This window comes from Rhincodon typus, chromosome 4 (genome assembly GCF_021869965.1).
Source record: "Rhincodon typus isolate 14 chromosome 4, sRhiTyp1.1, whole genome shotgun sequence".
NCBI classification, from domain to species: domain Eukaryota; kingdom Metazoa; phylum Chordata; class Chondrichthyes; order Orectolobiformes; family Rhincodontidae; genus Rhincodon; species Rhincodon typus.
The window spans coordinates 22,485,409-22,507,498 of record NC_063335.1 but is presented as its reverse complement, the minus strand read 5'-3'; positions in this window follow the sequence as shown (position 1 = coordinate 22,507,498).

Sequence of the window (22,090 nt, the reverse complement as noted above, 5' to 3'; positions counted from 1 at the left end):
CAATATTCATGCCCAGTTTCTTAAGTTACGGGAGCGAACATAAGCATTACTCATCAGGTCAAAATACAATGTTCAAAGCAAAATCATATCATGGTTATTAGAGTTGGCTGTCTATTAAAAAAATTCCAATATCTTTGCGGTAGATTTATGGAGAAATAATTGAAGACCAACCATACAAGAGCTTTGTATATCAGAGAATCTGTATAATCAACAGCATCAATTTCTGAGAGTACAGACTCCTGTACAGATCTGTAGATAGGGCATTAAGCAACAAGAAAACAGAGCTGACTTATTTTTATTCTAGGAGTGTCTTACTTAAAAACAATAAAGGCAAAGTTACAAAAACAATCAAAACTAAAGGCTACGGTTCTGCATTGAAGCAAGCTTTCTAGTAAATCACTCTTTCTTTAAAAAGAAACAAAAATAACAGGCTGCTTTCTTTCAAATAAAAATCATTCATGGATTGTGGGTATTGCTGACTACAATCCTGAACTGCGCTGGAGAAGTCAGTGGTGGGTGCTTTATGTAACTGCTACAGATCTTGGAGTGTAGGGATACCTTTTTGCTGCTTGAAGAAGACTCCAGGAATTTGGCCCAGTAAAACTGATCAGTCAATCAGACCCACAGTTAATCAGCAACTACCAAAAAGATGAGGGAGGGTTGCAGAAGATCACTATTCAGGGAAGGCCTGACATTACTCAACAGGTATGTGAGAAGATTCATTCATTTTGGCCATGCAGAGATCATCTTGCCATGTCATGGCAAGTTATTTTCAAAGGCAAGCTAGTTCAAAACCAAAGGATTTACACCAAGGTATTCTGTCATTGCTACACCAGGGACATTGGGTATTAAACACAAAAGGAGCTAGCATGTAAATCTGTGGGCTGGCACAGGGATGAATCAAGATGTTCAATGTCCTGTGAATGCATGTGAGACATACTGTTTATATAAACTCCAGCAGCAAAAGGAGCCACCACGTCCAGACAATATTCCATCCTGACCTTGGAAAAAGTAGCCACGGATCTATTCACAGTGCACTTGGTAAATTCCATCCTTGTGATGGATTATTTATCTAAATTTCCCATGGCTTGATGACAGCAACACAATGAATGTGATCATTGCTGACATGAGGAACGTTACTCGCCGTTTATTTGGTGTCCTCGATAAGACAGTGTTTGACAATGAACCACAATTTACTAATTGTACTAGGTGGAGTGTGACCCATATCTCATCCCTGCATTCAAACAATCCAGCAGAATGTATTTTACCTGCAGTCAAATCAGTGATGATTAAGTGTCAGCAACAAAGCAATATTTTCACATCATATTGCTCCATTTTTGTGCCATACCAGTGGAAAAGGGCTTATCATCTTCAGTACAACTTATGCTTAGAAAGACAAGTACAAAAGGCTTTGTCTAGAAACCAATTGGTGAACCATTCCTAGACATTTTTCTTCAAAGACAGAGGAGAATGAAAGAGATACACGATGACTGAACATGTAGAGAACAAACAAAACTGCATTCTGGACAGAGAATGAAAGTTAGAAATTCAAATACTTGGACATCAAGTTCAGGTTCTGAAACCACAAAGCAACTTAGACCATACAAAGACATTACTGATCATATTATTAGTTTGAAAAAGATCAGAAATGAACTCATACTAATATACAGCACACCAATCATGCATGAACTGAATGAGCAAGAACTCTCTGAAGATGATGGTTGCGTAGTGACATTAAGTAACAGTAATCAGAAGCAAGACAGCCAAGTTGTCAAACAAATGCAAAGGAGAACAATATATACATCCACATATTGCTAGACAATTACCTGATCTGGACAGATTGTCAAACTTCAAAGAGTTATATTGCATTTTGAAATGTTAGTCCTGTAGATGCCATGTTACTTGTTGCATAATTATCCAATCGACAACATTTTCTTGTGTATAAACATGTGTTGCCGTTTGGGATGAGTTATTTTTCTTTGGGAAAAGGTGGGTATTTTCTTGTGTCTCATAACCAGCATGTCAGTATACCTTTAAAAGACATGCCCATGATATCATACCAAACAGTGGTCGGTGCTGGGTCCACTTTTGTTTGTCATTTGTATAAATGATTTAGATGTGAATATAGAAAGCATGGTTAGTAAGTTTGCGGATGACAGCATGATTGCTGGTAAATTGGACAGTGAAGAAGGTTATCTAAGATTACAAAGAGATCTTGATCAATTGAGTCAATGGAGTGAAGAGTAGCAAATGCAGTTTAATTTGGATAAATGTGAGGCATTATAGTTTGGTAAAACAATCAAAGACAAGACTCATATAAGTAAAAGTAAGGCATTGGGCAGTGTTGTAGAACAGAGAGATCCAGGGGTCCAGAGACATAATTCTTTGAAGTTTGCATTACATATAGATAAAGTGGTTAAGAAGGCATTTAGCAGGCTTGCCTTCATTGCTCAAACCTTTGAGTACGGGAGTTGGAACGTAATGTTGAGGGTGTACAGGACATTGGTGAGGCCTCTTTTGGAGTACTGCGTGCAGTTCTGGTTGTCACATTATAGGAAGGATATTATTATGCTGGAGAGGGTTCAGAAGATGTTGCCAGGAATGGAGGGTTTGAGTTATAAAGAGAGGCTGGATAGATTGGAACCTTTTTTCACTGGAGCATAGAAGGCTCAGAGATGACCTTATAGAGGTTTATAAAATAATGAAAGGTATATATATGGTGAATGGCACATGTCATTTCCCTAGGGTGGGGCTTTGAAGACTAGGGGGCATATTTTTAAGGTGAGAGCAGAAAGATTTAAAAAAGACATGAGGGGCATTTTTTTACACAAGGCAGTGATTCGTGTGTGGAATGAACTTCGAGAGGAAGTGGTGGATGCGGATACAGTCGCAATGTTCAAAAGACATTTGGATAAGTACATGAATAAGAAATGTTTGGAGGATTCATGGGCCAAGTCCAGGCAGGTGGGACTAGTTTAGTTTGGGACTATGGTCGGTATGGACTGGTTGGACCAAAGGGACTGTTTTTGTGCTATATTATTCTGTGACTCTATGAGACCCATGGGTTACATCAAGTATGACATGCTATTCAAAGCATGCTGCTCAGTTATAATCCAATACAAACATATGCACAATGTGTTTGAGGAATCTAGTAGTTGTATATATGCTTTAGCTCTAATAAACATTTGTTGAATTCTTCAATAACACAATATCCATGTCCAGTTTCTAATGTTACAGGAAATAACATAAAGATTGCTCCATCAGATTAAAACATGCTGTTGGAAGCAAAATCAGGAATAACTGAAAATTCCCTGGAATATTGGGCATACCTTTCTCAAGATATATTTCTGGCAGCCTGAGGGACTAGCTATTTCTATCTTTGGGGTGCTCCATCACCTACTCTACCTGTCCCTGGTTACTTGTGCCATGAAGGTAACTTGCTCAGTGATCTCACCCAACCATCTCTGCAGAGGGCTAGAACCACAAACAGTAAGTGGGCATGGGGAATTTCAGATAAGGGCCCACATTTTCAACAGAACTACATGCAGCAACAGCAAAAGGATGAGTATGATTGCCACTAAGAATGAGGCAGTTCAAGAGTGAATAAAATGCATAGACTGCACTGTAGGAAAATTTCCAAAGGGTAGAAACATTGGAAACCAGGGAATGTGAAACAAGGACTGCCACTGGAAGAGAAGGAAGGGAGGAGGAAAGTTTCTGAAATGAAAATGATCAGTGGTTATTCAAGTAGAAACCAAGGGTTAAAAATAGGTTTGCACATTTGTAGCTCATAGGATCATGAGTTTTGCCTCATTAGTTCCAATGAAGGTAAGCAATATACAGACAAGATACTAACATCTTGCTCACCTGATTGGAACTTAGGGTCTGTTGTGTAATTGTTAAATTGTACTGTCACTTTAAGAGTTTGATCACATGACTGCATCACCTCATCCACCATTTTGTATAGCTCGCTGTCTTTTAAAGTGAACTTTTCTTTCAATAAAGCTCCTACTGTTGTTAAACACTTCAGCCAGCTATCTTTCTTGAAACGTAACAGGGTCAAGCATTGTCTGTGCTGCTGGCCATCTCTGCATTCAACAGAAAGCTGAATGGCATGCGAAACACCAAATATAGCATGTGAAACATCAGTCTGTTTTCTATTTTTAGAAACAGTTGTCCATGTTGTGTTACACATTGTAGAAAATATACAATATGCCATTAATAGACATGCTAATGAAATCTTCACTATGAAGTCTGATGCATTTGTGCGCATTGGAAGCTATGTACATGAAGACTCAACACCTTGCAAAATGAAGGCAAAAGGAATGTGTATATACATTGTGAGAAAGCAAAAACTGCAGATGCTGGAATTCGGAGGCAACACAGTGTGGAGCTGGAGGGACACAGCAGGCCAGGCAGCATCAGAGGGGCAAGAAATTTGACTTTTCGGGTCGGGTCCCTTCTTTAGATCCAAAATCTCAACTTTCCTGCTCCTCTGATGCTGCCTGGCCTGCTGTGTTCCTCCAGTTCCACACTGTGTTGTCTCTGTATATGCACTGTACCTTTTTTCATAAGAAAGTCTTATGGAGACATCCAATCTCTGCTGCATTCTGGGTGTCCTCGTGCATGAATCACAGAGAACTAGAATATAGCTACAGCAGGGAATAAGGAAGGCAAATGGTATTTTAGCATTTATTGCAAAAGGAACTGAGTACAAAAGTAGGGAAGTGTTCCTGTAACTTGTCTATGCATGAGTGAGACCCCACCTGGAGTACGTATACAATTTTGGTCCCCTTACTTGAGGAGGCATCTGGTTCTTTGGAAGCAGCTCGGAGGAAGATCACTAAATTGATTCCAGAGATGAGGGGTTTGTCTTATGAAGAGAGATTGAACAGCTTAGGTCTATACTCCCTGGAGTTTAGAAGAATGAGAGGAGATCTAATTGAGGTGTATGAGACATTAAAGGGGATGAACTAAGTAGACGTAAAGAGGCTGCTTCTTCATGTGAGGCAATCCAGAATGAGAGGTCATAGCTTTAAGATAAGGGGTAGCAGACGTAAAGGAGAGATGAAGAGAAATTACTTTTCACAAAGGGTCGTGAATCTGTGGAATTCACAACCCCAGGGTGCAATGGATGCTGGGACATTGAGTAAATTTAAGGAGGAGATGGACAGATTTTTAATGACTATTAGAATATAGTGTTAAGGTTATGGAGAGCTGACAGGAAAATGGAGTTGAGGCCAGGATGAGATCAGTCATGAATATATCAAAAGGCAGAGCAGGTTTGAGGGGCTGAATTGCCTACTCCTGCTCCTAATTTTAATGTTCATTCCCATGGCAACACCCCAAACAATCAGAATATACCTGCCTGGTCTGAGAATTAAGATTGGTAATTAACTATTGTTGCTTTATTTCTATAAAAATGATGGCCCAGCCAATCAGCGGAATTCTTCTCACACTGTATATAATAATATCACTTCTTAAAATTTATTTCTCATGTCTTAGTTCTGATGAGTTCAAGGTGAAAATGTGATGTTCTTTTTAGCAATGTTATGAGTTCTCTTGCAGTGTGGCACAGTGAGGGAAGTGTGTGAAAGTACACCTGAATTGTGATTGCGGTGTACATCTGTAGATGCAAGAGCGATGATAAAAGTGCATTGAATTCTTCAGTACTACATGACCCACGTCTCATTTGTATGGTAGTGGAGTTAACGTAAGTGTCACATCATACTAATTGAAGATCATTAGCTATCACATCATATCACATCAGTCCTCTTTACAGGCAGCTACACTGAACCGCTGGAGGTTAATGCTGAATACTATTGCTAAAAGTCTAAACAAGGACAATTGAACACCAGGATAGAGTGCAGACTCCAGGGTCATGTCTGTGATGCTGGAGGCATTAGCGACGTGGGTGGAAGAGGCTTGATGAGTTGAATCTTACATTTTTTAGCTGAGTCTCTGTTTTGTTGGGTTTTATGGAGGTCGAATGGGCTTCTTTTTGTTGTTGTCACACATTTGTTGAATTAACTACCTACCCTGCCTCCATGGGGACCCTCCAATCCAATGCTTACCCCAAAAGACGTCACCACCAGCGGGCTATCTCCTTGTGGACTGGCGCCATCTTCAGAAGTCCATTATGCACCCGGGCACTGTCAGTTTAGAGCTGCCCTGCAAAATTTGTGACATTTGCCCCAGACATGGAGATAATGTTGAATTTGGTGTCCCATTTGTGAGGTCCTGGTGGATAGGATGTTTAGGAGGAGGGGTATCCTCTTCCTCCAAGACTAGCAGAGATGGACACAACACAAGACGTGTCAACCTGGTTCAAGGTTAGCTCCTGGTCAGTGCAGCCTCAGTTGTCTGGAGGAATGCCCAGTAATGCAGGAAGAAGGTCAGTGATCTGTTTGGCTCCTCTCCAGACAGTGCCAGCATCTTATCTCTGCCATCTCACGTACTCTATCTCTGCAACCACATACATATTGCACTGAGACTTCTGTTGTCTGTCTGGCAATAATGCATGCAATATCTTCCATCGCTAACACTACACACCTACCTAAGTCCTGCATGGCCTCTGTGCTGCTGACTGTCTGATTTGGGACACCTCACTACCTTTTCCTCCACCTGCATGAGCAGTAACAGCTAAGAAACCCATTTTCATCTCCTTTCTGCCAGAAGAAGGGAGCCCATAATGGGGCAGATTTTTTAAAAACTATTTATTCACAGGGTGAGGACATCATTGGCTAGGCCGGCATATATTGCACGTCCCTAATTGCTCAGAGGGCAAGTGAGTGACAACCTTATTGCTGTGGGTCTGAAGTTGCATGTTGGCAAGGCCAAGTTTCCTTCCCTGAGGGGCATTAGTGAAGCCAATGGGTTTTCCCCCAATATACAACAATAGTTTTGTGGTTATTATTGGACTCTTAATTCCAGATTTTTACTGGATTCAAAAACCACCATCTGCCATGGTGGGATTTGAATTCTAGGTCCCAGAATATTATCTGGATCAATAGGCCAGAAATAATATCACTAGGCCACTTGGGGTAGGCAACGGCTGAGCAGTATTATCACTAGACTATTAATCCCAGAGACCCGGACAATGTTTTGGGGACCTGTATTTGAATCCTGCCACGGCAGATGGTGGAATTTGTATTCAATAATAATCTGGAATTAAGAGTCTAATGATAACCGTGAATCCATTGTCAATTGTCAGGAAAACCCATCTGGTTCACTAATGTCCTTTAGGGAAGGAAACTGCCATCCTTACCTGGGTCTAGCCTACATGTGACTCCAGATCCACAGCAATGTGGTTGACTTTTAACTGCCCCGGGGCAATTAGGGACGGACAGTAAATGCTGGTCAAGTCAGCGATGCCCACATCCCATGAATGAAAAAAAGGCCATTGCCACTGCTTACCATAACGGCCTCCCCTGCTGTGTGCTGTGTTAGCTGCTGAACAGCTTCCTGCACTTTCTCCTCGTGAGATGAGGAGTTGCAAGCAATTTATTATTCAAAGCATCCCCATTCCGAGGTGCCAGACTGTGTATTACACAGCAGACCACCATGTTACAGAAACTCTCACTGCACTAGACACAATGATACTGCTGACTGGACTTGTTGCCTGGAACTTACATTCAGCAGCCCAATGGTCTGCTTGATTGTCTTTGGGCTAGTCTGTGGTAGGAATTATACCTCTCCTCTATTGCAGTGTGAGTGTTCCTCACAGGAGTGAGCAGCCATGGGAAAATCCTCCCCCTGACTATTCATCCCTGAAGGCTGAACCATGTTTCGGGTATGGATCCATAGTTTATTATGATTTACAATAAAGTACCCTCAAATGTTAATGCTGCTTCTTTGCACAACCCCTTTCTCAGATGATTGCAGCAAGGTTAATTTTTTTAAATCTTTTCTCTCAAGGACACTTTTTCCCAGCCCAGCTATATTGATGCTTGAAAAATGGCCTATTTAACCAGCCTTTCTTGAGTTGAAGAAAGAGAGAGTTCAATACCTACACATCTGGAGAAAGTATAATAAAACATACATTATATAAAATCAGAATAGAAACGAGAGGCAAATCCTAAAAGTACAAGTAAAAGAAAGGTATAAATCGATTTTTGGCTTAATGACAAATAACTTGTGAAATGTTATGGCTGTTGAGGTTGGTGATGCCAGTAGAGCTGGCTTTGTCAGTGAGTCGTTATTTGAAGATTCTTGGTTATATAGTTAGCTGGAAGGAGTTTGTCTTGTTTCCTTCAACTGTGGTGTTGCTGACTTACCTTTTTTTTGTCAACAATCAGAGAGAGAGAGTAACGGGGATGTCTGGTGGAAGAAGTTCTTAGCTGTGACCCATCAGTATACTCCAGCATTTAGAGTTTTGGCAAAGATCTGTAGCTCGGGTTGTGGGTGAGGTTGTTGACTTGCTCGCCGAGCTGGCTTGTTTTTATTCAGACGTTTCATCATCGTGCCAGGTGACATCATCAGTGGAGCCTCCGATGAAGCAGTGTCATTCTATTCTGCTTGGAATTTATACTGTCCGGTCCGTTATGGTGAGTCGTGTCATGTATGGGTTTGTATATGGGGTCCACTTCTAAGTGTTTGTTGATTGCATTACGGGTGGAGAACCGTACCTCTAGGAATTCCCATACGTGTCTATGTTTGGCTTGGGCTACTATGCTCACCTTGCCCCAGTCAAACTGATGGCCTTCATTGTCTGAGTGTACTGATATTAAGGAGAGTTTGTCATGCCGTTTTGCTGCTAGCTGATGAAACCAGAAGGCACAAACATCCCCCACACGATGAACTCTCCTTAATATCCATACACTCAGACAATGAAGGCCATCAGTTTAACTGGGACAAAGGTAACCATAGTAGCTCAAGCCAAACATAGACATGCACGGGAATTCCTAGAGGCATGGTTCTCTACCCATACTTCAATCAACAAACATATAGAATTGGACCCTATATATAAACCCATACAGATCAAAAACAGAAATGACACTACTCCCCATAACGGACCAAACAATATAAATTCCAAGCAGAGTAGAATAACATCGCTTCATCGGAGGCTCCGCCAACGATGTCACCTAGCATGGTGACAAAACGTCTGAACAAAAACAAGTCAACTCGGGGAGCAAGTCAACAACCTCATACTTCAGCATATTGTAATTTGAACCGCAACTTAGCACCTGCATGCCAGTAATCTGTCACACTAGCAGACACAGAGACCAAGACTTCCAGTTTGTTTTTCAAACCCATTCTTGTATATTCCTGAAACAATAAAACACAACACTGCCTTTCACCCAGAACTGCCTTTCTTTCAACACATGTCATATCTGCAGTCTGGAAAACAGCCCACAGAAGATCACAGTTCAGTTTTGTTGAATGACGTCTCTTCATTTAAAGTATAACTACCTGAAGTTCCATTAACACGTTTCAGGTGTGACAATCCATGTTTCCTCATAGACCTCAATGTAATCCACACAGGTATTTCAGACAGCTGCTGAATTTATGTCCTCATCTATCTTACATTGTATGCATTCGTTTTAAAAAAAAATTGGACTTAAAAATATTCCATATATCCGTAAATAACTCAGAGTTATGATCGCGGTTCTTTCCTTGGAAATGTTCATGAAACTATAAGATTTTCTGATTGTTGTAAACTAGTTAGTGATGAAGGCTACTGGCTGATCCATCGGACCATGAGACCCATATCCATGAATGGAACATTGCACCTGGTGGAATCCAGTGATATCAAAGACCTCTCCATCTGACTATCTAATTTGGGGTGTTATCCCACATTGTCACAGTGCACTTGAGCATGGCAGTAATAACACCTCCTTGATGGGTTGCACATTCAGCGATCTCACATATGTCCTCAGTGAATCTATGAAAAGCCCAGGAGGCATAAAAGTTACATGGTTGGTGCCCGGGTAATCTTCAGATCATTGCTATTTGTTTGCTACCAAATCCCACGTATGGGGAATTGTGTGTAGGTCACTGGTGATCTCCCTGGAGAGTCTCAGCCTGTGTAAACAATACCGCATGGACTTCTGCAGCAAAAAAAAACTGAAAGAACTGCGGATGCTGTAAATCAGGAACAAAAGCATAAGTTGCTGGAAAAGCTCAGCAGGTCTGGCAGCATCTGTGAAGAAAAAAAACAGAGTTAACGTTTCGGGTCCGGTGACTCTTCCTAAGAAGTAGGGAACCAGATAACTGACTTTTTCTTCACAGATGCTCCCAGACCTGCTGAGCTTTTCCATAAACATCTGTTTTTGTTGTTTAGAGATAGTAAGAACTGCAGATGCTGGAGTCAGAGATAACTCAGGGTGGAGCTGAATGAACACAGCAGGCCAGGCAGCATCAGAGGAGCAGGAAAGCTGACGTTTCAGTTTGGGACCCTTCTTCAGAAATGGGTGGGAGGGAAGGGAGCTCAGAAATAAATAGAGAGAGGAGGGGTGGGGCTGGGGAAGATAGGTGGAATGGTGATGGGTGAGTGCAGGTAGGGAGTGGTGGGGATTGGTCAGTGAGGTGGGAGGAGTGGATAGGTGGGAGAGAAGATGGACAGGTTGTGTCAGGTCGAGGAGGTGGGGATGAGAGGGAGGGTTGGACATGGGATGAGGCCGGGGGTGGGGAGATTTTGAAACTGGTAAAATGCACATTTAGGCCATTGGGTTGTAGGCTCTCGAGGTGGAATATGCGGTTTTATGAGTACATTCTCCAGTGGATAGTCCTTCTTTGCATGACAAGCCCTTCCTGCACCCATCCCCTACGCTTCTCCATGTCCCCACCCAGTAGTTGCTATTCCTGCTGTGTCACCACCAGTGGTTGGCATTCCCTCCCTATGTAGTGCTCCTTCCTCCAGGTGGGAAGGACATGGTAATGAAGCCTTGGTGGATCAGGAGGTAGGTGGACTCCCTCATTGTATTGCATGTTATTTTTTTCCTTTTTTTCCTTTTTTTTATTCACAGAATGAGGGAATCGCTGGCTAGGACAGCATTAATTACCCACCCCTAATTGCCCAGAGGATAGTTAAGAGTTAATTACATTGTTGTAGGTCAGGAGTCACATGCTGACCAGACCCAGGTAAGGATGGTAGTTTCCTTCCTTAAAGGACATTAGCGAACCAGATGGGCTTTTCTGACAATCGACAGTGGTGTCATGGTCATAATTAGACTCTTAATTCCAGATTGTTTTTAATAGACCTGGGTCTCTGGATTAACAGTCTAACGATAATACTGTTAGGCCATGGCTTCCTCTACAAAGGGGGACCTAACCAACTCCGCCAAGAAGGTTCCCTACCTAGTCCCTTGGGAGTTAGCACCTCTCATAGAATCATAGAATCCCTACAGTGAGGAAAGAGTCCACAGAGTCTACACCGACCCTCCGAAGAGCATCCCACACCCCTACCCATAAACCCGCATCTCCCATGGCTAATCCATCTAGCCTGTACATTCCTGAAAACTACTGGGCAATTTAGCATGGCCAATCCACCTAACCTGCACATCTTTGGACTGTGGCAGGAAACCGGAGCACCCAACAGAAACCCACGCAGACACAGGGTGAATATGCAAACTCTACACAGACTGTCACCCAAGGATGGAATTGTAACTTGGTCCCTGGCACAATGAGGCAGCAGTGCTAACCATTGAGCCACCGTGCCACCACTGCCTGTGTGATTCTTGTTGAGTGTCTGTCCTTTGGTACTACCACTTGCACAAGGCCCCTGCCTACCCATCAGAATTTCTACTTTTAAACACCCATCCACTAATGCTGCCACCTTCCAACTCCCTCCTCCCTTCTGCTGGTGCTGCCACCTCCACTCCACTGCCACACCACAACGAGAATTTATGACACCTCTTCCCCCAACAATGCCAAACCCACCCACAAGGGCCCAGGAAAATTATATTCTTTGTGTGGAGAAGTGACCCCGTTCGCTGTCCTCTCTTTCAGAATGCAGCAGTGGTCCCTGTCAAATCTGGGAACTCACCAGATCACCTCCAAAAACACTCCACTGTACTTCAAAAACTTTGGAATGGCAAAATCTCTTCAAAGTTGTCTTCCCTTACTAGCAGGTTGGGGGCATGGTCTTTTAATTGGCATTAATCATGGCTCCATTTGCAGCCTCATGCTTGGTTTTTGGTGAGAGACGTGCAAATTTGTTGAATGGACTCATGTGGTCTAAATGTAGAAAATGAAGATCACATTGTAGGTGCATTAGGGTGCTTATTACACTCGCAGGGGACATCCTGAAAGATAATCTTCTCAAAATGGTCCCCTCACCCCGGCAGCACAGGAAGAGACTGGACGCCGCAAACTTCCCCACACCACGCCCCGCCCCATCAAAACCCCCACCTTGGTGGGGTCATAGCGGTTTGTAGTACAATCCAATTTTCGCACCTGAACACATAGTTTCAGTGGGAATGGAATTACATTTGTAAAGGAGGAATACAGAAACATCTTTGGGGCACATAATGGAATTACAGGAGAGTGCACATGCGTTTAGAAAGAAGTCTTTGTCTGCTGAGGATGCCATGCTGGGTCTTTACAATTTATTACAACTGCCATTGGTGCAAAATCAAGAGTGGGAACATTCACTCACAGGCATCCTAACCAATCTAAGGCAAATGCAATAACATTTGTAGAAATCATGTGATCAACTATCACATGATCAACCACAAGGTCTCCAATCAAATTTGTCAACCCTACGCACTGCTGACCCACCAAGGGTACAATTCTAGCCTTAGGGCTGAATTCTTTGAGTTTGGAAGTGTGGCTGGAGCAGGAGGGCAGAGTCAGGATGGCACTCTGACATATACGCGCCATTGGGAAAATTTCACACGGGCCACTCGGGAAGCAGACTGGCAACCTGCTGGCATCCATGCGACATTCATCGCTAAGATACTGATAAGGAACAGGTTTTGTGGTGCCACTGACATGTTGATCTCAGTGAAGCAGTCCCCAACTACCAGCTCAATGCAAAGACTGCCTGCTAACTGGATGTGGCATGTTTGTAACTGGCTGGCAGGTGCTATCAGAACCAGAGGCACAATGTCCCAGTGCTAGGCTGTGGACAGAACAGTCCATACTTGTGGCCTAAATGGCATAACCAGATGGGTTCTCCTTTGTTCTGGGGAGGATTCTCCCATCACCCCTCACCCTCATTTTAACCTGACAGAGTCCTGTAAGAACACTCCCTTGTTGAGCTGTCCTTGCAGTCTCTAACTTACCTTGGCAGTACCTGCCTCTCCCTCTTATTAGACCAGCAGCATCAGGCATCCACTGGCCAGTTTTAATCATGCCAGGAAGCTTGGAAGTGGCCAATGGGAAGGCAGATTTTGACCGTGATCTGCCTGATGGCAAGTACAGGCTCGGACTCCCATCTATTCCAGGGTTCACAGGAGAACCTCACCACTGGAGTTTGAATGCAGTGTTGAAACCCAAGGAATTCTATACAATTACAGAGGTTTTTGAAAATATTTAAATTATAACTGTGACCACATGATCAAGCATTCTCTGTTTAATTAATTCCCACTTATTTAATTGCAATGCTGTCAACAGCTCACTGAAATTACGAAGTTAATTCCTCTCGTGAACAAAAGAGATCTTTGGAAAATGGCAGAAGCAATAATTGAGAATGGAAGCATTTTACATAATGTTTCAAAGCGGCAGACTCGCTGACAGCAATCATTGGTACCTACTGTACTAACTTCCTCCTTGAGTGGATTCAGAGATATTGATGGGGGAGGGGTGCATCACTGATTTTCAAACAGCTTTGCCCATAAATAGAGTTTAAAAAAATAGAAGCATTCCTTTTTTGCAACAGAGGTGTGAAAGGCATAGACTATGAGGTGATATAACACACTGAACATCCAAAACAATAGAATTTGGAACAAAGCCAGGAAATGATTGTGTATAATCTTAAAGCTGCTCAGTTAGTTAGGTTTCCACAATGTAAGAAATCTTTTTGCTCAGTACCTTTAGAATACAAATGACATGGAAACATCTCTGCTATTACAATCGGTGATGACATTATTTTTTGCCTGATTCCTCCTCACCTGTTTTCTTTGCAAAATTTCCACTGCCTCTCCATTATCAGTTTGTAGATTTTTCTCACTGCACTGCAATCATTCCTGTTTTGCCGAACAGATTCCCTTTTTGTTTAATTTTTCCCATGCTTCTATCCTCTCTTGCTTATTTTTAAAAGCCTGTTTTAGGTTGCATTCTGGCTAATATCATAATTTTGGCTCGAAGGTCGGGGACAAAATGAATTAATTACAGACAAGAAACCTTATTTGGTGAAAGGCAAACATACAAAAAATATCCCACACTAAACTGAACAGGGCTTACAATGCGCATGTTTAATTTGTGTCTCTTTGTACACTGTGCTCTGGTGTATAGACATGCTTCAAGATGAACGGTAAAATGAATGGGTGCCTTCTCTGTGTGTTTAAAAAATGATCAATCTAGTTTGTTCTGAGATGAAGAGGTTTTGTATGTCAAAAATTTGTATATGATAACACTTTAGGAATGTGGTAGTAATATGTTTGAAATACAATACCTAACCACCCTAATCTGTGTGGGTGCAAAGCAGAAAAGGCTTTGAAATGCAAATTTAAAAACTAAGTGATGTTGGTTATTCTGAAAAAAATATGAAATCTAATATATTAGAGAAAGATATATTACCATAACACTTTGGTGCAAACAAACAGGAACCTTTATTTCCACAGAATCTTGATTTTCTTCCTCCCTCAAAGGTTGTAAGAAATTATGATGTTGCCACTAGGTGGCTTTTTCTGATAATTTTTTTCTCTCATAATTAATCTTTTCATACCTGAAAGTATAAACAAAGATAAAATATTAAATGCCTAACATATCGAGGCTGCTGGTGCAGCCTACTAAATGTGATCTAATTTCTGTGCCATCCTTAATTAGAATCTGAAATGTAAGTTTCATAGATCAATAATTTTTATTTTTTAAGTGATTGTTTTGATCCTTATGTTTCGTACTTATTTGTAAAATAACATGAACAGTAGAACAAAGCTGATAATTTATGCAGAAAACGGTCTCTCACCAGAGCTTACAAGCACATTCCTAGCCATCAACAGCAGAATGCGGGCTAGGCTTGACACTAGTCTAATTAGCATGCAGATATGCATCGCCTCATTGGAATTTCAAATTGCTTTTTTTATAATGTACCTCAAATTGTGCTACTTCAAACATCGTATTTGATTTCCAAAGCCCCCTGGGCATCACATAATGTCTAGCTTCATCCAGGATATGGAGCATTTATTGAACAATCTGCTGCGACTGTGCCTGGCTTTCGGAAAAGACCCAAACATTGTAGCCTTGGGACCAGGTTTCCCTTCTATCCATCAGCAAATATTCTCCTTTGGAATTCGGATGCCACATTTGTAGGCTTAAGTGACGATTCGTAAAATCTTCATCCCACAGTGGTAGCTCTGTGGAGTGTTGCCTCTTTGTGCCATGCAGTGTGGGGAGGGCGTGTTCAACTCAGCACACATGAGTCTGTGGCACATAACTACAGCTGTGAATGCCAGTATTCCATTCTTCAATAAGCAAAATGGCCAGATCACAGTGATTGCGCTTCTTTTCCTTCTCTTGCACAAGGCACCGTCTGTTGCAACGTATCGGTGTCAGTGTTGTGAGTTATGTGTGAAAAGTTGTCCGAGGCATACATTGACATGTAAGGAGATTCCTGCCAACATCAGGGCCCCTATTGCCATGCAGCAACAAGTGGCAGAATCAATGGTGTACAGTTATTCAGCAATGTAATTCATTTCACTAGCTTTGGCTTCTGGCCAGCTCCGCCATCTGTCTCTCTCTCTCTCTCTCGCATTTGCCCTAGATTTCGTAATGTTACGTGCTTGCCATCCTTATTCCATGTCAGAGGTACAGCACAAGTCTCATCCCAGTTCCGACGCAAATTTTACATCAGTCCGGTGCAGTGGCATATTGGTCAATGCCATGCAAAAGGAAAGAGTAAGTGAAAGCAGGGGAATGTCTAGAAGGACATGGTATTCTTGTTTCTGATACCCAGTAAATCGGCATTTATTTAAAGCAGTAAAAAGGATCTAACTCACACAGTGACTTCTCTGCTTCGTTAGACCGTCTTCGTTATCCTTATCGGATACTGGCATTGCATGCCACCGCACAGCTCGTGGGGGTGTCTACAGTAAAATGCTTGTAGATAGCTGCCACCAAGCAGCCTCCTGCCTTGAAAATAGGGCGACTGCTCCAGGATCTTATGCATGCTTGCTGTTTGAAGCTGCAGAAAAGTGAATAATCAATTAACTATTGATTTCTTGTAAGTTTTGGTAAATTTCAAAGGCAAGACAAAGAGCGTGGTTTAAACAGAACACAGCGGGGACCTGGCGTAAATTAGACAACAAACAGCAGTCTGGAATAAACTAACGCCTCATCAGAAAACCATCTTGGAAGAATTAATGCTAGCTGTTGGAAGACAATGGTTGCTTTAATCAAAGCGGCAGGCAAACAACAGTATTATACGTGAATGTGAAAGCGGATCTAATTATAACTGCCCGCAATTTTATGGTGGCTTCGAGTAGTGTAACAGATGCAAAGGTGTTCTCTTTATGAAGCAAGAAGTGAACCTTGAAATATGGCTTCTGGATTGTGATGCCTTTTGAGATTTTAAAACCCTCCAATTCATCAGAACAGCAGTGCAGTTTAATTTGTTTATCAGGAGGTATTTCTATTCCATCGCAAGATATGTACACATCGGCTGTATCATCTGACATAGATACTATCTGTTGTAATCCTACAATCATATTCTGTTTTATTTCCAGTATCAAGTAAATATATTGAATGTGATCAGTAAGTAGGTTGATATTGTGTGTATTTAAATGTTGCAATCCTTTTTCAATGTTTCAAATGCTTTTTAAAAACAGATAAGGATTGATTGGCGTAAATTTTGTTATTAAGCACTTTGAAATATAGTACAATGCCGATGAAATTATCAGCTGATGAGATCTATAATTACCGCGGTATTATTTCCAGAAAAAATGAGCTATGGATTTTGACTATAAAGCAGAATGTTCTAATCAGTGTTGTAGCCTGTGATGCTGTTAGTATGCAAAACACTTCTTTTATGTAAGGCCGAGCACAGTGAGCAATAACATTTTAACTCTTTCTTCACTTGCAATATTAATACAATATATTGCATTTTCCAAATGCAATTGCTTTACTTTGCACACTTAAAAGGGTTTTCCTTTTTCTAAAGCTTTGTGGCTCTAAAGCAGAAAAAATTTATGCGGAGAGTTATAAATCAGAAAGATCAGACGTGGGTGATTTTCCTGCACAAAGAGAAAGTCAACCAGAGGCCATTCCATTCTTTTTTGTATCCAGAAGAACCAATTTTATTCAAACTGCCACATAAAACTGTGTCAACGAACACTATAACCTCTCTTCAAGCAGGCATTTTAATTTGATCTTGTTCTTAACAGAACTGCATAAACATGGTCAAATACCAATAGCTAAACTGAATATGAACTAAAACTCAAGTTATACTTTGAATCATAATTGCTTTTGCACCAGAACATGCACACTGAAGCATAGATTAGCAATCCTGAATCCTGAGGGCTGGGCACCAATACTTATTGCATGCAATAATAATTGTTCAAAAATAACATGTAAAGTCATCAATGAAGATCAGTTCTGGATTGATCATAGTTGTCCACGATAGGCCAGTAGTCTTCCAATATGGGTGCAAGGCACAAATATTCTAAGACAAAATTTAAGGCATATGAATCGAGTATAGTTAAGTGACATTTAATCTTGTACTGCTTTTATATTTGAAGGAAATTATATGGAGCGCCCTATATATGTATCATTTCAAACGTGCAGTGTGTTTTAAAAACAAATTCCTAGTTGAAATCAAATTCGAATGATTTCTTTTAATTGACCATCTGGACTTAAAGTATGCCGAGCATACCAAGTTAGATTGCACAGAAGTAATTTTGATGATGTTAGAATTAACAACAAATAATTTGCATATGTTAAATTCCATAGGTACTAAACAGTCAGGTTAAATGGGTGAATTCTATAAGTACGTTTTCTACTCATATGCTTGCATAGTGTAAATTTTGGCACTTACATTATATAATCAGCATGGACCATAGTTCTTTACTACAGATGGCCTAAAAGACATGTTTCTTTCAAAATTCACCATTTGCTGATCTTTGTCCTGACAATTTACTTAATAAACTAATAGCACATGTCTACATCATATTTTAACAAACACGTAAATTAAAATAATATTATTTCTAATTTAACTATTGTTTAAAATGCTTCATTGCAATTTGCATATTAATTTACTACATTCTTTCTTCATACATGAGCAGGTGGCACAGAACGTATTAATCATACAATGTATTCATTGTGTTATAATCCAGAGTCCACACATTAATCATGCAAGAAATGTGAATTTTCCATTAATGAGGATAGTCTTAATTTTGTAAAGAATGGATCACAATTTCAGTGGATGCAAAGGAACCCTTGGTAAATCCATGTTTGCAGTTTGAACTTCCCTTCTGTCAAGTGTCAGTATAACAGAAACTATGCTAGCTATGAAGTATGAACCTTTCCTTTTGCTATAGAACCTCAATTACTACTGCTTATAATGAACAAAACTGTAGGAACGGTTCTGTGAAATTTGACAGTGGCCAGAGCAGTGGAACACATACAACATGTGGGCATCTTGCTGGAAAAAGCATGAATTACAATTTTCATTCCTGGATTTGGGTTTGATAAGAGAAGATTGGCACAGCAAGTGATAACGAAACATATATTTCTAGTTATTGCTGACATCAGCACTGCTGTTGGAGAACCATTGGAAATTCAGCTCTTCAAGAACAACCTCTGATTTTTCAGGCACCTCCCTTTGCTGTACACCACTGCCACACAAGTCAATACTATCAGGAAATTACCTTACTTTAAATGGCACATGCCAAAATATTACATATTCATCAAAACTCTTCTAGAAAGAACAGCAAAAGGCACTCACGTACCGTATTCATGTTATTGAGAATTAATATGTGTATTAGCATGGTCCATTCGCTGCAACAGTTTTAAAAAGTAGTACAACATCACTGGAAGTATCAACTTTGCACATTGGTAACAGAGAATATGAAATGATTGCAAATTGCACTCTGGCTGCATTATCTTCAAAATAGTGATAAGTCTGTGCATAGCATTATATGTGTATTATGATAATATTTTTCAGTACAAACTTTCCATCTTGTTAGCTAACTTCATGCCAATTCTTTGATTGCAATACTTTCTTGTTGAAACATTACAAACTGCTGTATAACATAAAATTGCATCATAAACGTAGTTGGGTGGCAGCAGAAGGAAAATGTGACGTTTGAAAGTTAATAGTTCAGCAAACAGCCTCAAAATTATAAATGGAAAATCAAGATCCTTTATATATGACGTATGAAATATATATACTAATGCATGCATTTGATGCTGCAACAATGGGAGGATGAATGATGTTCATAAGCATTCTTGCAATTTACACTTCATAACTATTCAACCACAGCACTGGTGTCTGTTATTTTCTATGTTAGTAAGGAAATTGACTTGTATAGGGAGCTACACCATTAAAAATAATCATGTATGTGGCTACTTTCCACATTATAGATAAGTCCTAAAATTTGGTAGCAATTAATTAAATATTCAGAAATTGTACGATGCTACAATTGAAAATATAAAATGCAAGCTAAGAAACTTAGCACCGCTGGGTTATGCATATGTTACATTTAAGTAACTCATGCCTAAATCAGTCAATTTCCTTTTGAGTGAAGGATCTCATAAATTAGAGGGTTGAGAAACAAATGCATGCTAATTTATAGAAAGCATATGCAAAAATAATGGATTTTGGATGTCAATAAGGGAATTATATACTCTAGGGCAAACCAGATGTCCAATATGACCTTTCTTTTACAGTGCTGTACATTTAGATTTAATCTAATTTTGAAATACAAATTATTCATTTAAAACAACTGGGGTACTGTTTTAACCCACTAAGCATTTTAAAATCATTTTTGGGATGTTGGTGTCATGAATGGGGCCAGCATTTGTTGTTCATCCTTAGTTCCAGGAGGAAGTACTGATAGACCTTTTTCCTAAACCACCACAAATGGTTTTTGATACAACTGAGTGGTTTGCTAGGCCATTTTAGAGAGCAATAAAAAGTCAACTGTATTGGTTTGTGGCTGTAGGTTGGATGGGTTAATGGTGGATTCTTTTCTTTCCCTGAAGGATAAAGGTCAGCCATTTGGAATTTTGTAACAATTCAACAGCCTCATAGTCACTTTTACTGATGCCAGCAGTTTATTTTCATAACTTCTTAAAAAAGAAAACTGAATACAAATCAAAGATTTTTATGGAGAGAAGATGGAGAAATGTCCACTGTCAGGATGGTCAATAACAGGAGGATGCAGGTTTAATTAATGGGCAAAATAACCTGGAGGCAGTAGGGGGAATAATGAGGAGAAATTTTTTAATGCAGTAAGTTTGAATGCACTACTGGAAAGGAACGTTCAATGGAAACTTTCAAAAGGAAGTTACATATACCCTTGAGAAACAAAGTAATGCATGTTTATGGGAAAATACAAGATGGTGGGGAAGCCCTTTCAAAGAGCTAGCAGAGACACATGGAGCTAAATTGATTCTGTTTCCCCTATATGATTGTTTGGAATTCTCACAATACTATGGTGGGCTTTTATCTCATGTTCTGTAGATTATTAGTCGAGTAATATAATTGCTATGCTATCATATTCACATATTGGAATGCATTATTCACAGGAACTTCAAGGAAGTTCTGAAAACTGGTGCATGCTTACTAACTTTTAAAAGTATTGTAATTATTCACAGAGAACATTTATGCATGCTGTAGCATGTTGCATTTTCATGTTTTACTACTTTAACTGTGTAAATGTGCCATGTCAAATTTAAAGAGGTTTGTGATAAATCATGTACCTATTAACGCATATCAGAACAAAGCCCTCCTGAGGACATAGCAGCTCCAGTGGATAAGTATTGCACACCCAACCAAATGGGTTCACGTATAAATCCAAGAGTTGACTGGCATTTAAGCTTGTCTGCCTTCACTGGGGGATCTATGACATTTTGAGACAGGGTCGCAACATGTGAAACACTTCATTTCAAGCTAGGCAGACAGAGGATCAATTGAACAAGCCCCGCTCTTGAATAGAGCTCATCAATGGGTAAATTACATAGCCAGACTGACAATGGTAATGGAGAGTTCTGAAGCCAGAATTCTACCATTCTGTGAGAAAGACGAAACAATGGTGGAATGGAGTGGCATTGTAGAATCATGAAAAACTAATGTAAACTCTCAAGCACAAAACTAGATTTGATACGGAAATTGAAACAAACAAATGTTTATGTAAACAAAATACAACAGTATTCTCAATATTTCAGACCTGTTTTAATGCAAATAATTCCAAAATTTCCATGGAACTCAGTTGGCTAAGTGTTCATTAAGTATGTCCATGGGCGAAACACTATTTAAGCATCCTATTAGTGGGGCCTTTCCTTTAGGATGGGGGAGAGGTGATCAGGCACTGAATCTATTCATCCAGTTTTTACAATGTTTATTTAATGTACAAGATAAAATAAAGAGAACATCTTACCTGACATATGCATCTTCCCACATGTATACATGTGCTTATATATGCACATATGTGTATATAATCACACAGAAGCAGGCCAGATGTCTAGCTGTAATTTATTTTTCTTCCAAAAGAATAACCGATTAGCAAATGTAAACTCAGAAAATGCACTTTCAGTTATTTCATTAAATAATGTAATTCAGGGTTCTGATAGATCCATAGAAACACTATTACCAACAACTTCCTGTAGTGAATGAAATTTTAAAAAGAAATCATTGTCTAGGAAGCATCAAATTTACTTAATGCAGTTTAATAATATTGGTGTAACCTAATACTGTTACAACTCAGTATACTGAGTACAATGTTGTAGAGTTAGCTTTTGTTAAATTAAGGGATCTAGAAGTCAGTAGCAG